Source organism: Dendrobates tinctorius, unplaced genomic scaffold (genome assembly GCF_039654945.1).
Source record: "Dendrobates tinctorius isolate UK_male_01 unplaced genomic scaffold, ASM3965494v1 ptg000068l, whole genome shotgun sequence".
In the NCBI taxonomy this organism is placed as follows: domain Eukaryota; kingdom Metazoa; phylum Chordata; class Amphibia; order Anura; family Dendrobatidae; genus Dendrobates; species Dendrobates tinctorius.
Window position 1 is genome coordinate 3,446,977 of NW_027361736.1, and position 18,283 is coordinate 3,465,259.

General features: G+C 46.9%; 1 protein-coding gene across 3 annotated transcripts in view; it reads left to right on the forward strand.

The window, feature by feature from the left end:
* The window catches only part of KAT6B (lysine acetyltransferase 6B), a 695,781-nt gene that overhangs the window by 255,675 nt on the left and 421,823 nt on the right, over positions 1 to 18,283 (forward strand). The window lies entirely within an intron of this gene.

Consider the following 18,283-nt stretch of genomic DNA (forward strand, 5'->3'; position numbering starts at 1 on the left):
TCAGCGGTGAGGATCTGGCCACTTATTTCCTAGAAAAAATCAACCACATCCATCAGGATATCTCAGCCCTATCTCCTCAGTGCCTGGATCCCCTTCTCTGCCGCACCTCAAGCTCACTAGACATCTTTGAGCCTGTTTCAGAAGAAGAAGTTTCCAAGCTCCTCGCTTCTGCTCGGCCTACAACCTGCAACAGTGACCCTATTCCTTCACAGCTCCTGCAGTCTCTCTCACCAGTGGTCACCACTCACCTGACTAAAATATTTAACCTCTCTCTTTCTTCAGGTATATTTCCCTCCTCATTTAAACATGCCATCATAACCCCTTTACTTAAAAAGCCATCCCTGGACCAGAACTGCACTGCTAACTACAGACCTGTCTCTAACCTTCCCTTCATCTCTAAACTCCTGGAACGCCTGGTCCACTCCCGTCTAATCCGCTATCTCTCAGATAACTCTCTTCTCGACCCCTTACAATCTGGTTTCCGCTCTTTACACTCTACTGAAACTGCCCTCACTAAAGTCTCTAATGATTTAATAACAGCTAAATCGAAAGGTCATTGCTCCCTGCTGATTCTCCTGGATCTCTCTGCCGCATTTGACACTGTGGATCACCAGCTCCTCCTCACTATGCTCCGCTCTATAGGCCTCAAGGACACAGCCCTCTCCTGGTTCTCCTCCTACCTCTCTGACCGCTCCTTCACTGTATCTTTTTCCGGCTCCTCTTCCTCTTCTCGTCCCCTTACTATCGGGGTCCCACAGGGCTCAGTCCTAGGCCCTCTCCTCTTCTCTTTATACACTGCCCCTATTGGACAAACAATCAGCAGATTTGGGTTCCAGTATCATCTCTATGCTGATGACACCCAATTATACACTTCTTCCCCTGACATCACCCCTACCCTAATTCAAAATACCAAGGATTGTCTGTCTGCTGTCTCTAGCATCATGTCCTCCCTCTATCTGAAACTAAATCTCTCTAAAACTGAACTTCTTGTGTTTCTCCCCTCTACTAACCTCACTCTACCTAACATCGAAATAACCCTGGAGGGTTCAACCATAACTCCCAAGCAGCATGCCCGCTGTCTTGGGGTCATATTCGACACTGAACTTTCCTTTACTCCGTACATCCGATCACTCAGTCGCTCTTGTCACCTGCATCTTAAAAACATCTCCAGAATCCGACCTTTTCTCACCTTTGAAACTGCTAAGACTCTTACTGTCGCTCTTATTCATTCTCGTCTGGACTACTGCAACTCTCTTCTGATCGGTCTCCCTCTTACCAAACTTTCTCCTCTCCAATCCATCTTGAATGCGGCAGCCAGGGTCATATTTCTGTCCAGCCGCTTCACCGATGCCTCCATCTTATGCCAGTCATTACACTGGCTACCTATTCGCTACAGGGTCCAGTATAAACTCATCTCTCTCACCCATAAAGCTCTCCACTGTTCTGCACCGCCTTATATCTCCTCTCTCATCTCTGTCTATCGCCCTACACGTGCCCTCCGTTCTACAAATGACCTAAGACTAACATCCCCCGTAATCCGAACCTCGCACCTCCGTCTCCAAGACTTCTCTCGTGCTGCTCCAGCTCTCTGGAATGCACTTCCCCAGACGATCAGACTGATACCTAGCCCTGACCTATTCAAGCGCGCTTTGAAAACCCATCTCTTCAAAGAAGCCTATCACATCAACTACTCAGCAAGCTAACTTTGCCCTGTTCCCTCCTTCCAAATATTATTCTGAATCTGCACCCTACTATTCATCTGTCTCCACACCCTTCATGCACATAACTGCACTTGATACTTGTCTATTGCACTTAAACACACGGGCTGATGACCGGATCATGCAGCTTTATATGAAAATCCCTATTATAATTGCCAGACCTGAATTAACAAGCATTTCTCACCTACTGTGTCCCCCCATTTCCTTGTAGATTGTAAGCTTGCGAGCAGGGACCTCACTCCTAATGTCATTGTTTGAATTGTCTTAACTTGTATTGAATTTATTGTCTGTACATGTCCCCGCTTAATTGTAAAGTGCTGCGGAATATGTTGGCGCTATATAAATAAAAATTATTATTATTATTATTATTACATGCGTTTTTTTTTTACCATTAGTTTAGACAATGGAATTTAGGGGTTTGGGTAAAGTTAGGGTTAGTTAAGGGGGTTTAGGGTTAGGGTTAGGGTCAGGGTTAGGGTTAGGGTCAGGGTTAGGGTCAAGTATGGTTTGGTTAAGGGTTAGGGTCAGGGTTAGGGTCAGGGTTAGGGTTAGGGTCAAGTATGGTTTGGTTAAGGGTTAGGGTCAGGGTTAGGGTCAGGGTTAGGGTTAGGTATGGTTTGGTTAAGGGTTAGGGTTAAGTATGGTTTGGTTAAGGGTTAGGGTCAGGGTTAGGGTCAGGGTTAGGGTTAAGTATGGTTTGGTTAAGGGTTAGGGTCAGGGTTAGGGTTAGGGTCAGGGTTAGGGTTAAGTATGGTTTGGTTAAGGGTTAGGGTTAGGGTTAGGGTTAAGTATGGTTTGGTTAAAGGTTAGGGTCAGGGTTAGGGTCAGGGTTAGGGTTAAGTATGGTTTGGTTAAGGGTTAGGGTCAGGGTCAGGGTTAGGGTTAAGTATGGTTTGGTTAAGGGTTAGGGTTAGTTAGGGTTTGGGTTAAGTATGGTTTGGTTAAGGGTTAGGGTCAGGGTTAGGGTTAAGTATGGTTTGGTTAAGGGTTAGGGTTAGGGTCAGGGTTAGGGTTAGTAAAGTCATGGTTTGGGTTAGTGTGAGGGGCCACCTAATGTTGGAAAAAAACGCAAACGCGGTAAAAACGCACTAAAAACGCATACAAACGCATAAAAACGCTGCGTTTTTTTCATGCATGCTCATAAAAATGCTTGAAAAAAACACAGCAGTTGTATGCTTTTGTATGCGTTTTTCAATGCGTTTTTTTGCGGGAAAAACGCGCTGCAAAAAAAAGCAAGTGTGAAACAGGCCTAAGACGGCCAAAGGGCTGGTTATTTTGGTGTTACACGCTGACGGCAATGATCTGATTAAAAGGAAAAGTGGTGAACTCACTACAGTGATGTCAACAGGCATAGAGTGTTTTACCTACATGTTACCAGATATGGCATTGGTGTGGACGGAGATAGTGCCATGAGCCGTCTGGCATGGAGCAAGGGACGCAAAAGCGATAGAGCGTTCAAGAAGAAAAATCAACTCGCGGATGGCAAAGTTTGTCAGGGGAAAATATGGAATTATGGTTCGTTACCACCTGCTGGAAGGAGATAATGCAGAATTATTAAGACCGGATGGAGTTCACCTTATGGACATTGGGCTCAACATATTTTTATCCAGCTTACAGGACGGAGTTGAACAGGCACTAAGGCTGTTTGGTGGCGGTCGGAGTCCTGTGTAGGTCATACATATGATCCTCCATGGCGGAAGTTGTAGAGTAAGGCAAAGGTTCGTGACCGCTCATTGGCCAGCTCGCATGTCAGTAGGGGACAGGGCCTACGGCGATGAGATGTTACGAAGTGTAATTGCCTTTCTCTGCCTATGTAATTAATAAACTGTGACCGACCTGTTTCAACCCACTTAGGCCTGTCCGTGTTTCATTGTGGGATTGGGGGAGGAGGGAAGGCACTGTTTAAGACACATGGGTCTAGGCAGTCTGGCAGGCACGGTACTAATTCAGGAACATGCCTCTGACTGTGGAGCCCCTCAAAACTAAAGCTAGAGAGAATATAGTTCAGTGCCGAAATCCCCCCTCCCATTACTGCCCCAGGTGATGCATTAATTGGGACGCCAAACTGACCAATGGGTTTAAAGGGGAAGGGGCATCCGGCCACACCTACATTGGTTACATCCAGGTGCCAAGGGTCACTTCCTTCTCTTTCCCCTCCGTCTGACCCTTGGAAGCTGTTGTTTCACCCTCTCTCCCTTATATATTCAACTCTCTTTTTTATATTGTGTAAAAAAAATGTGTATATATACATACCATTGATTATATTAAGTCACAGCGGAAGTTGTAGAGTAAGACAAAGGTTCGTGACCGCTCATTGGCCGGCTCGCATGTCGGTAGGGGACAGGGCCTACGGCGATGAGACATTGCAAAGTGTAATTGCCTTTCTCTGCCTATGTAATTAATAAACTGTGACCGACCTCTTTCAACCCACCTAGGCCTGTCAGTGTTTTATTGTGAGAATGGGGGAGGGGGGAAGGCACTGTTTAAGACACACAGGTATACGCAGTCTAAGAAATCAGGAAGGGGCGAACAGTTTTTCACACAACTGTATATCTGTCACGTCGCCGTCAGACTCGGGGCCGGCTGTTCCGCCCTCAGCCACTAGGAGGCGACGGACTGTCACGCCGTCCTCGGGGCCTGCTGTCCAGGCCTCGGCCACAAGGAGACACCGGACTGACATGTCGTCGATCTCGGGGCCTGCTGTTCCGCCCTCAGCCACTAGGAGGCGCCGTGGCTCGTGCCCGAGTGAGGGCGGCAACAGTGAAAGGGCTTCTGCGCAGGCGTCTACTGGACGCAGACTCCGCTCCTCTGTCAGTCATGAAGGGGCTGGTGCATCATCATCAGGTCTGGTCCTGATGACATCACCAGCCTGGGAGCCTGTGAGGGACGACCTGATCCCTCAAATACCTTGGAACTGGGCTTGCAAGCCGCCGGATATATTCTTGGTTCCGCTACGTGTTACTTGTGATTGCCTATCGTTAACTCCGACCTCAGCCTGAACTTCTGACTACTCTGTTGCATGCCGTTTTTGTACCTTGCATTTCTCTCGATTACTGACGCTGACCTTGGCCTGTATTCCTGACCCCCTCTACTGCTTGACGATTTGGTACCTCCGCTACTCTCCCGGTTTTTGACCTCTGCCTGGACTCTCGATTCTGCTTCTGCCTGCTGTTTCTGTACCTCCACTGCTCGCCTGGTTTCCGACTCCATTTTTGGCTCCCTTCCTGCCTTTCTATTGCGACCGTTCTGCTCTGGTACTCTGCTCCTGTTCAGACAGCGCTTCCTGGGCTCTGCAGTAAATCCAGATCCCTGTATAGGGGTAAAGGGTGTCGGTGCTACTCGGGGCGCTGTGTCTGCAGCCCAGACTTGCAGACGGACGCGACATTATATCCGGCCCAAATAAAACTGTCTCGTGTGTGTGTGTATGTATATGTATATATATATATATATATATATATATATATATATATATATATATATATATATATATCACACCTATATAAAGACAGTTTCTCTGAATTTTTTTTTCTTTCCTCTCTTGCCTGAGCTGAGTGTTGGCCTAAAACACCTGTTACTAAGCCTCAGTATACAGCCTGGAGGATCAGTCTCACCTTCCTGCTCGAGCATGCTGCAGTTAGGAGACTCCAGGGACAAAGCTGAACGTCATAGATCCGTACCCCGGGAACATCAGCCTCTGAGCAGCTCTGGCTATGGTTGCGCAGAGGCTCAGGTATTGCCCGCAGATGCGGCCAAAGTTTTACTACCTATTTGGTTGTATTTTGGTCAGGATTCACTGTGTTTAAAAGCCTATGTCGATAGCAGGTCTGAAGGGAATTTTATGGACTCTTTTGCTGCTAAAAAACTTGGTGTCCCACTACTGAAACTTAATATTCCAATTAAAACCACGGCTATAAATGGCACGTCCATTATTCAGGAGGGGGTTAAATTTGTTACTGCTAAGATAACTATGTCAGTAGGAGCACTACATACCGAGCTTATTTCCTTTTTTGTGTTGGACAGTATCTTCTGCAGTCATTTTGGGGATGCCGTGGCTACGTCAACATAACCCTGTCATTGACTGGCACCTGGGTGATGTGGTGCGCTGGAGTTCGCAATGCCAAGATAATTGCATGTCTGTAGCAGTAAATCAAACGAAGCTAAAAAAAACACCCCTTCATACCGTTTGCTCTCAGGGATTATGGAGATGTCTTTTCTGTTATAGAGTCTGAGAAACTACCACCCCACAGAGAGTATGATTGTCCTATAAACCTAATTCCAGATGCCCGTCTTCCAAAAGGGAGAATATTTAATCTCTCTGGTCCAGAGCGTCAGGCCATGAATGAGTACATAGCGGATAGCTTAAGAAAGGGGTTCATTAGACCATCTATTTCACCAGTTGGAGCTGGGTTCTTCTTTGTAGAGAAGAAAGATGGTGGTCTCAGACCCTGCAATGACTACCGGGAATTAAACGCAATCACTATAAAGAACCAGTACCCGCTTCCACTCATCCCTGATCTTTTTAATCAGCTAATTGGAGCCCGTTGGTTTACTAAACTTGACCTCCGGGGGGCATACAATCTAATCCGCATAAGAGACGGCGATGAGTGGAAGATCGCGTTTAATACACCTCTTGGTCACTTTGAGTACCTAGTAATGCCTTTCGGACTCAGTAATGCTCCTGCAGTGTTTCAGCACTTTGTTAATGATATTTTCAGGGACATCTGTGGTGTGTATGTCATTGTGTACTTGGATGACATTTTGATTTACTCCACTGACCCTGTGACACATGCTCAACACGTCCGTTCAGTACTGCAGAGACTGCGGGAGAACTCCTTGTTTGCAAAGTTAGAGAAATGTGTCTTTTTCGCTGAGGAGGTACAATTTTTGGGGTACATGGTCTCAGGCAGGGGGTTCCGCATGGATCCTGCCAAGATCCAACCTATTAAGGCGTGGGTGCAACCCAAATCGCTGAAAGCACTGCAGCGATTTTTGGGATTTGCCAATTACTACCGTAAGTTTATCAGGAGTTTCTCTGAGATTGCCAAGCCACTCACGGATCTAACCCGGAAGGGGGCAGACGTGGCCAACTGGAATCCCGAGGCCATTCAAGCATTTTCTACGTTAAAGGAGTGCTTTGTGGCCAACCCGGTTTTAGTACAACCTGACTTAGACCGCCCATTTATTGTGGAGGTGGATGCCTCCAAAGTCGGAGTGGGAGCAGTGCTATCGCAAGGCACTGCAGCCCTCACTCAGCTGCGCCCATGTGCTTTTTTTCCCGAAAGTTCTCTGCCACAGAGAAGAACTATGATATTGGTAATCGGGAATTACTAGCAATCAAATGGGCCTTCGAGGAATGGCGTCACTTTCTCGAAGGCGCCAAACACAAGGTCACCGTCATTACAGACCACAAAAACCTGACCTACCTGGAGTCAGCTAAAAGACTGAATTCCAGGCAGGCCAGGTGGGCTTTGTTCTTTTCAAGGTTCGATTTTTTTAATCACCTTTCGCCCTGGTACGAAAAATGTGAGGGCCGATGCCCTCTCTCGCAGTTTTTGCCCCACACAAGCCGAAGACTGTGAACCCGTTCCGATATTAGCCAATGGGATCGTCGTGTCGGCAGTTTCCTTGGACCTTCTGGAGGAGATCCGTAGGTCTCCGGAACGAGCTCCTGACACTACACCCCCCAAAAAATTGTTCGTTCCGAATACCTTTCACCTTCAAGTTCTTAAAGAGTCACATGACTCTGTTCTGGCAGGCCATCCTGGGCTCAATAATACCACCAGGTTGGTAACTAGGAACTTTTGGTGGCCGACGGTGGTCAAGGACTGTAAGAACTATGTTTCAGCATGTGAAGTCTGTGCCCGCACCAAATCCCCCCATAATCGCCCTGCTGGCTAGCTTCAGTCCTTGCCCACCCCTGAGAGTCCATGGACCCACATCTCCATGGACTTCATTACAGACCTGCCGACCTCAGATGGGAAGACATGTATCTGGGTGGTGGTAGACAGGTTCAGCAAACAGTGCCATTTTATTCCCCTGTCTGGCTTACCTAACTCCGAAACCTTGAGCAAATTGTTCCTTGTGCACATTGTACGTCTTCATGGTGTTCCGTCAAATATTGTGTCCGACAGAGGTACCCAGTTGGTCTCAAAATTCTGGAGGGCGTTCTGTAAACGCATCGGTGTTGAGTTATCCTTCTCCTCGGCCTACCACCCCGAAACCAATGGGCAAACCGAACGTGCTAATCAAGCTCTGGAGCATTACCTCCGTTGTTACGTGTCAGGACACCAGTCCGATTGGGTATAACATCTGCCATTGGCTGAGTTTGCCTTAAATAATCGCTACCAGGACTCCATTAAAACTACTCCTTTTTTTTGTAACCTTGGATTGCATCCGCGCTTTGGGTCATTCTCGGCTAGGATGTCGGAGCTCCCTGGGGTAGAGAAAAACATACATCGCTTGAAAACAATATGGTCTGAAGTAAATACGAATTTGAAAGGGGCTCAGGTTAGACAGGCTTCAGCTGCAAACAAACGACGGTCCAAGGGGCCACACTTGGGGGTTGGGGACAAGGTTTAGCTTTCTACTAAAAACATCAAACTGAAAGTACCGTCTGCCAAACTGGGTCTCAGATTTATCGGCCCATATGAAATTATAGAAGTGGTTAACCCGGTAGCCTTCCGTTTGAAACTTCCGCAGTCATTTAAATTACCTAACGTGTTCCACAAGTCTCTCCTCAAACTGTATCGTTCCCCAATTCACCCTGTCCAGTCCCTTCCTCCTCCTGTTTCGGTCGGAGGCTCCTTGGAGTATGAAGTCCAGGGTATCCTTGACTCCCGCCTTGTCAGAGACTCCATACAGTATCTTGTACACTGGAAGGGCTACGGCCCGGAGGAGAGGTCCTGGGTCCCCGCAAGGAACATCCATGCCAAGGCATTAATTACGAGATTTCATCTCCTTCACCCTGACAAACCGGGTTTTGAGGGTCCAGAGGCCCCTCCTGGAGAGGGGGGTACTGTCACATCGCCGTCAGACTCGGGGCCGGCTGTTCCGCCCTCAGCAACTAGGAGGCGACGGACTGTCACGCCGTCCTCGGGCTTGGGGCCTGCTCTCCAGGCCTCGGCCACCAGGAGACGCCGGACTGACATGTCGTCGTCGATCTCGGGGCCTGCTGTTCCGCCCTCAGCCACTAGGAGGTGCCGTGGCTCGCGCCCAAGTGAGGGCGGCAACAGTGAAAGGGCTTCTGCGCAGGCGTCTACTGGACGCAGACTCCGGTCCTCTGTCAGTCATGAAGGGGCTGGTGCATCATCATCAGGTCTGGTCCTGGGGGAGGTCCTGATGACATCACCAGCCCGGGAGCCTGTGAGGGACGACCTGATCCCTCAAATACCTTGGGACTGGGCTTGCAAGCCGCCGGATATATTCTTGGTTCCCCTACGTGTTACTTGTGATTGCCTATCGTTAACTCCGACCTCAGCCTGAACTTCTGACTACTCTGTTGCCTGCCGTTTTTGTACCTTGCATTTCTCCCGATTACTGACGCTGACCTTGGCCTGGATTCCTGACCCCCTCTACTGCCTGACGATTTGGTACCTCCGCTACTCTCCCGGTTTTTTACCTCTGCCTGGACTCTCGACTCTGCTTCTGCCTGCCGTTTCTGTACCTCCACTGCTCGCCTGGTTTCTGACTCCATTTTTGGCTCCCTTCGGCTTTTCTATTGCGACCGTTCTGCTCTGGCACTCTGCTCCTGTTCAGACAGCGCTTCCTGGGCTCTGCAGTAAATGCAGATCCCTGTATAGGGGTAAAGGGTGTCGGTGCTACTCGGCACCAAGATCTCGGGAGATGAGATCTAAGCGCTGAAATCTCATCTCCCGAGATCTCCATCTGGACATGCACCGCCCCCATTAGCCATTTTCCCGGAGTCAACCGTGCAGGAAACCATGGAACTATGGGGGCTCTAGCCTTTCACAAAATGTTGGCAGAGCCCCTGCAGCACTGGAGACACTGGAAGCACCGCCGGACACCCCTGAAATATCGCTGGGCACCCGCAACACTGCCGGACACACCTTCATCCCAGCCTGCAGCAATGGTACCAGTAAGGTATATTCACATTATAAGATGCACCCCCATTTTCCCCCCAAATTTTGGGGAAAAAAGTGCATCTTATAATCCAAAAAATACGGTATATCTTAATTACCCAGACGACTATGTTTTGCAAACCAAGAAGAATTGACTTTTTATCTGTATGTTGTCTTTTGGATTTAAGTGTTGATTTCTCGTGGGTCAAGAAAACAGACTTTTGTTTGGGTAAGCCTGTAATAGTGACATAAGCTGATATTTTGGGACCCGCTGATCACCTGGTTCCACGGAGATGTTCGGATAAGCCAGGTGGAGACTCTCATGTCAACTGGCTTTGGACCTTGTATGGACTCTATGGACTGTCATCTCCCTACGCTTGTCGTTACGTCCTCTCTGTGTATGTATCACAGGTGGGGTAGCGACCCTGGGAGCTCTGACATAACATCTACCATTAACCCAGCGAGTCAGCGAAAGGGTGAGACTCTGTAATGTGCACCATCTTGGGTACTGTGCTGGGACTGTTCTGTGTGTTATCTGCCTGTTTTGTGGTTCAATAAAGCATTGCCACACTGTTTTACCCTCACCCTGCATTGTCTGAGTAGCGTTATGCCCACATTTAACAGGAAAGCAGGCGTTTGGCGGGACAATCCCTGGTCCATACAGTTTCGGCTAGCAGACTTGGGTACCAGCTGACCCCCTGTTTCCCCACACTTAATATCAGAGCTCTGCTAGATCTGTAGCACAGAGTCAGTGACTATCTCATAACTACTGCACCCAGTAACCTAAGTGACACATCACTGGAATCAGGTTCTCTGTCCTTACCTCATTCAGCTGTCAGATTAGATAGCAAAAACCTGCTAACAGATTCCCTTTCATGTCAATTTTCCATGTCACTATTTATATTTTTAAACTGTAGAAATCTTACCGTTTTCCCTCTGGTCACTGATTCTCATAGTGGGATGACATTTCCTATTCTTTAGCTGTAATTTCTCTGCAGTTATCTCACTAATAGAGATGGGCAAATCTGATCAGTAAAGTTCAGCATCTGTACCGAACACCTACTGTTCTCACACGGACACCGAACACTGACTTCACCAGGAAGTCCGTGTTACTGTTCAGGTTCCGGCCACCGAACACTGGGTGTTTGTTGCGCTGTCATGTTCATGACAGCGCAGCAAGCACTGCTTCTGATCGGTGGTAAGGTCATGACCGCAAGCCAGCTGTGTTTCCCCACTGTCAAATGCCAGTGTTAGCAGGCAGCTGTGATCAGAGGTAAAAAGTTTATCTCTGGTCACTGGCGTGGGCTGGTTTTTTTTTTTTGAATTTTTTTATTGTTTATTTAGACTGCAGGCACCAGTTGATGAATACTCCTCTCAGTCGCTGCCTGCTGTTATTAGCAGCAGCAGGAATAAACTGATGGGAGCAGTAGTCCCATCAGTCCACGCCAGTGACCGGAGGTAAACCTTTTACCTCTGATCACTGCTGCAGACTCATGCTGTTACTGTGGCGGGAACCGCGGCTGTCTGACCAGCGGTAATGATTTTTACCACCAATCTGAAGCAGTGTTTGCCACCCTGTCATGCACATGTAGGTCATAGGAAGCTGAATAAATGATGAGTTGATATCTGTGATCTGATTTTTTTTCCATTTTTCTTATGTATAAATGAGCTGTTCAGGACTATGGGCCGGATACTGATCTTCATGAGACTCCACCTACATGGGTTATTCTATATAAAATGGGGCTTTACCACTGTGAGACATATAATGGTTGCTATCCTGATCTCACTGCAGAGCTGAGTGTGGCTACAATTAATACTGTGCAGCAGAGCTGAGCTTTGTCTCATTACAAACACATCTGCAGCTGCAGACTTTTGTTCTTCATATGCCATGTCATAGGCAGTCAGTGTGGAGAGAAGGGGCAGTACAGCAGAGCTGATAGCTCGGTGTGTTTGCAATTAGTTATTGCACAGCCTTGTGCTATTTTTATACTTTTCAAAGCTTTTTACAGAAGAATTCTGGTGTAAAAGCTTTGATGAATCAGGGTCATAATTTAGCTACAAACAGCTTTGTAATTGCGTGAATGCTGATGGGGTTAGGTAATGAGGTCATTTTCTGATGTTAGGTTCCCTTGGCTCAAGGAAAGGAATTGCATTCCTGCTAATATATAAACTGATGGAGTACACTCTTATACCCAAACTTTCAGAATGTAAAGGCCCCGTCTCACTAAGCGATCTCGGTAGCGAGATCGCTGCTGAGTCACAAGTTTTGTGACGTAACCGCGATCTCACCAGCGAGATTGCTGTGTGTGACAGCGATCAGCGAGCGGCCCCCCTGCCGGTATCGCTGAAAGAAACCTCTGGACATTTCTTTGGTCGCTGGTCTCCCGCTGGCCAGCACGCATCGCTGTGTGTGACAGCGGGAGACCAGCGATCAGGTGTAAAAAAATAATAAAAAAAATAAAAAATATAGTTATTCTCACCTTCCGACGTCCCGTTCAGCCATCCTGCCTCTCTCCACGCTGCGGTCCCAGTGATCCTTTGCACGAATGACCGCGAGACTTTGTTATCCCTCGAGACCGTGACATCTCGCGGTCATTCGTGCAAAGGATCACTGGGACCGGAGCGTGGAGAGAGGCAGGATAGCTGAACAGGACGTCGGAAGGTGAGAATAACTATATTTTTTATTTTGATTCTATTTTTTACAGCGATGGCAAGCGATGCCGGGCGCTCGGCATTGCTGTGCTGATCGCTGGTGAAGCTGTCTGTGTGACAGCTCACCAGCGTTCACATAGCGACTTACTAGCGATCCTGACACCTTGATATCGGTGTCGGGATCGCTGGTAAGTCGCTTAGTGTGACGGGGCCTTTAGGAGTTAACATGTGGTGTAGGATCCACTTTCATGAATCAGCCTCCCTCCGCATAAGCAGCTGATCCTCGCTATGCCACATCAAGATCACATTATCTGTAATTAGCTCCTGCCATGTCCCACGTAATGTGCCGTCTTTAGAAGCCTCTTCAGAATAAGTAACTGCTCTCTTTCTAATCATGTAGGAGAAGGCACTAATCCCTTCTGTCTGACTGCTCGCATTACAAGAGGCGTCCAGCAGGCCTGACCCTCTATGTATCTATTACAATGCGAGATAATACAGAAGATATTTGGTAGGAAAGTGTATTTCTTGAGTGCATTGACGTCTCCCTACGTAGCTTCATCCCCTGGGCCTCTAATATTGGAGACATTTTCTCCTACTGCACATATCACTCAGTTTGCGTGAGACATGTGCCCTGTGCAGCTGTCTTGAGACAGCAGGGTCCTATTAGATCCTACTAGAGACCCTATGAGTATCCCCTTCAGGACTGCTAACCCCGCTATAACATTTGCTCTTTACCCACTGCAGCTTCCATAACATTTTGTATTTCCAATATTATAACTTCTGCGTTTTAAAATACAATTTTCAGGTGTTCAGTCAATTACCTAGTATTACATTTTTACTTTTGGTGTTTGTTAGGGTTGCGGATCGCACTAAATATAAAATATAAGGAAGTGCGATCGCAACCCGGAGTCCACCGTGCAGAGATGGAAAACTGCTGCTCAGTAATGGCGGAGCACTAATTAAACACTGGCGGGTTAACCACTGACCCGGTGTGTACAGGAGCAAACTCTGTTACCTCACAGGGCCACTTGAACAAGTGTCAGAGCCTTGTTTATCCTCACAGGACTCGGCAGGAGAGCGTTAGTGCTAAGACACAGGACTCTGCCCCACGGACACAGGGTTAGAGTCCCTCTAGTCCCTCTAGCCCCACTAGCGTTCAGCACCACGACTGCGATGCCTGGACAGACGCTTATAGAATGCTGTGCCCTGTTAACAGTCACAGGGTGCAGCTGATAGTTGCTTACCGCACTAAGGCCTGTTTCACACTTGCTTTTTTTTTTGCAGCGCGTTTTTCCCGCAAAAAAAACGCATTGAAAAACGCATACAAAAGCATACAACTGCTGCGTTTTTTTCAAGCATTTTTATGAGCATGCATGAAAAAAACGCAGCGTTTTTAAGCGTTTGTATGCGTTTTTAGTGCGTTTTTACCGCGTTTGCGTTTTTTTCCAACATTAGGTGGCCACTCACACTAACCCAAACCATGACTTTACTAACCCTAACCCTGACCCTAACCCTAACCCTTAACCAAACCATACTTAACCCTAACCCTGACCCTAACCCTGAACCTAACCCTTAACAAAACCATACTTAACCCTAACCCTAACCCTAACCCTAACCCAAACCATACTTAACCCTAACCCTGACCCTAACCCTTAACCAAACCATACTTAACCTTAACCCTAACCCTGACCCTAACCCTAACCCTAACCCTGACCCTAACCCTTAACCAAACCATACTTAACCCTAACCCTGACCCTAACCCTAACCCTAACCCTTAACCAAACCATACTTAACCCTAACCCTGACCCTAACCCTAACCCTTAACCAAACCATACTTAACCCTAACCCTGACCCTAACCCTAACCCTTAACCAAACCATACTTAACCCTAACCCTGACCCTAACCCTAACCCTAACCCTAACCCTGACCCTAACCCTTAACCAAACCATACTTAACCCTAACCCTGACCCTAACCCTAACCCTAACCCTGACCCTAACCCTAACCCTTAACCAAACCATACTTAACCCTAACCCTAACCCTGACCCTAACCCTTAACCAAACCATACTTAACCCTAACCCTGACCCTAACCCTGACCCTAACCCTTAACCAAACCATACTTAACCCTAACCCTGACCCTAACCCTAACCCTAACCCTAACCCCCCTTAACTAACCCTAACTTTACCCAAACCCCTAAATTCCATTGTCTAAACTAATGGTAAAAAAAAAAACGCATGTGCAAAAAAACGCATACATAAGCATGCCAATGCGCACATATGCTCACCATAGACTTATAATGGGTGTCTTGCTGTAAAAAAACGCATTGCGCGCGCATGCGTTTTTTTGAGGCAAATCGGACGCACAAAAAATGCAACAAGTTGCATTTTGTGCGCCCGAGCGCATACCGCAAAAAAACGCATGCGCGGTAAAACGAGTACAAACGCATGTGTATGCGCACATAAGCGCATCCCATGCAAAGTATAGGAAAAAAAAACGCATGCGCTATTTAGCGCTAAATTACCGCGAAAAAAAACGCAAATGTGAAACCAGCCTAAGTGCGTACAGCACAGCTTTGGTGGACGCCACTAACCAGCCTAAGTTTAGAACTGAAAAGTGCATAAGACGCACACGGCGCCGCTCTAATAGATGCTGCTGTACATGCGGTAGTGTAGTGCCTTAGGTAGAATGGCACACTCTGGCGCTAGCATGTGTGAGAAGCTGGGAGCACTGCGGCGCTGACTCTGACTCTAAAAACCCTATCTCATGCACAGCCAAGGGAGGGAGTCATAATAAGTCAGTCACCTGTCACAAGCATCCATCCTCACACACACACTCAGCCATATTAGTCTATACTAGCGCATGGCCGAGAGGCCATGCAAGCCTTTTATAGCAGCGTCCTTCCTGGACCTTCCTGATGGTCCAATCCGAGCTGCTTGAGGACCTGAGCATGTGACCTCCGACCTACAATGAGGGGTTGTCCCACAGGCATGCTCAGTAGGCTGCAAAAAGGACAGCCTCCTGTTCGCTGCTGACTAGTGCGGATTGCTAAAGCTGATCCAGAAGTGGAAGTAGCAACCAACCCGACAGCACTAGACTGAGCAAGATGTTGGGATCGACGCCTTTGCTGAGCCAGCCTAACCTGTGGTTGGGACTGAATGGGAGACCGCAGAAGGCAAAGCTCGGGATTCCTCCTGTGCAGAGTTGAATAAAGTGAAAAAAGACATATTCTAGACTTTCTTATAGGAATTTTATAAATCATACAGTGCTAAATTACATGTAACTTGATTTATACATATCATGTACTGAAAGTCTGTTGGTCTGAGATGATTGATGACGAGCTCTTTGAAATGATTGATGATGAGTTCAAAGTAGGGCATCTAGATTATTACAGGGGATGGAAGGCCTCTCATGTGAGGAGTGGTTGGAAAAGTTGGGCTTGTCTAGCTTAGAAAAAAGACGTCTCCAAGGAGATCTCTTTATTTATGTATAAATACATGTGTGGTCAATACAAAGGACTTGTACATCTCATTCCTTTCAAGGACCAGGCTAAGGACCATTGGATACTCATGGGTGGAAGAAAGGCGATTCCTGCAGCTAAATAGGAAAGGGTTCTTTAAGGTTGGAGCAGTCAGACTGTGGAATGCCCTACTACAAGAGGTAGTAATGGCAGGCATTATAACAGCTTTTAATAAGGCCTTGATGATCTCCTCAGTAGACAAAACATTGTGGGTTATAGATAATTAAGTGACAAAAACTAACTGTATAATTAGACAAAATGAAAAAACCCTGCTATAATTAAATAAGTAAAAAGCAAAAGTGCATTTAAATCATACAGAGTTCTTAGTAATACTGTATTTGATCAAACATAGCATAAAAGCCGTCCCACCATCGACAAGGTGACTCTGTGGTCAGGGCGGTCCTACACGGTCTAGTATTAATAACCTTATCATGTGTCAAAGTTGACGTCTGTGTGAATAAGGGCAGACAAGGACCGGGTCCCAACCACCGGACACCAGTCTGGGGAAGCCTTTAAATACAATTTCCAGCTCAGGAGAGGGAGGCCATACCCCAGTTTGCACAGAATGCAAAAATACAAAGAAAAAACACAAAAATTGAGCTTGGTTTGAGTTGGTACACATGCAGCATATAAATGCATGTTCACATGGCCAAAAAGCAGACAAAACCTACAAAAGACAAAATGAAAAAAAACCCTGCTATAATTAAATAAGTAAAAAGCAAAAGTGCATTTAAATCATGCAGAGTTCTTAGTAATACTGTATTACTGTAATTACTGTACTGATCAAATACAGTATTACTAAGAACTCTATGATTTAAATGCACTTTTGCTTTTTACTTATTTAATTATATGAGGGGTTTTTTTCATTTTGTCTTTTGTAGGTTTTGTCTGCTTTTTGGCCATGTGAACATGCATTTATATGCTGCATGTGTACCAACTCAAACCAAGCTCAATTTTTGTGTTTTTTCTTTGTATTTTTGCATTCTGTGCAAACTGGGGTGTGGCCTCCCTCTCCTGAGCTGGAAATTTTATTTAAAGGCTTCCCCTGACTGGTGTCCACTGGTTGGGACCCGATCCTTGTCTGCCCTTATTCACACAGACATCAACTTTGACACATGATAAGGTTATTAATACTAGACAGTGTAGGACCTCCCCGACCACACCTTGTCAATGGTGGGACGGCTTTTATGCTATGTTTGATCAAATACAGTATTACTAAGAACTCTGTATGATTTAAATGCACTTTTGCATTTTACTTATTTAATTATATCAGGGTTTTTTTCTTTTTGTCTTTTGTAGGTTTTGTCTGCTTTTTGGCCATGTGAATATGCATTTATATGCTGCATGTGTACCAACTCAAACCAAGCTCAATTTTTGTGTTTTAACTGTATAATTAGCGGAAAACGGTTGAACTTGATGAACCTGAACTTGGACAACTCCATAGATAACCCCTTTAATCCTGGTTGGTTCAAGAACTATTAGGGTATGTGCACACTTTGCAGAATTGCTTTTGTAAAATTCTGTGTGGATTCTGCCTCTCTTGGGAAATAACAAATCCCACTTTAGCCCACTTGGAGGGGAATCGTGCAGCCAGCAGCTACAGCTGTATGGTATACTGGCTCACGAAACCCCTACAAGAAGCACTATCGCCCGAGAACTTCTCGGGCAATGGGAGGCGGGACAAAGTCGAGGCAGGGATGGCAGGGAACACACGGGAGACAGCCTCAGTGGCTGCCTGAACAGCGACCGCGGCAACAACTACAGCTGAGGCTGAGCGCTCGTGAGCCGCCAACCAGCCCACCAGCTGCTGGATGTACCGCTGCAGTCGCTGTTCGTCCGCCAAAACTAGCCAGACCCTGGCGCTAGTATAATGTTAGGGTTGCGAATCGCACTAAATATAAAATATAAGGAAGTTCGATCGCAACCCGGGGTCCACCGTGCAGAGATGGAAAACTGCTGCTCATCATGCGCTCATGCTGTCACTGTTATATGTGACAGCAGACATAACCGGATGGGAGTAGTAGTCCCATCAGACGATGTCTGGCTATCGCCTGCATGCTCTTCCTCCTTCCTTTCTGTAGTGTTTTTGGCACGCAAATCCGCAAGCCTTTTTACACCTGCAGCTTAGCTGTGGATTTGACAGACTCAATGTAAGTCAGTAGGTGCAGAAATGCTGCAGATCCGCAAAAAGAATTGACATGCTGTGGAAAATAAAATGCTGCGAATCAGTATGGAATTTTCTGCAGCAAGCACACCAATTCCGGATTCCCATTGATGAACATTCCTTTAGCTACCCTTTGCGGATTTGGTGCAATTCT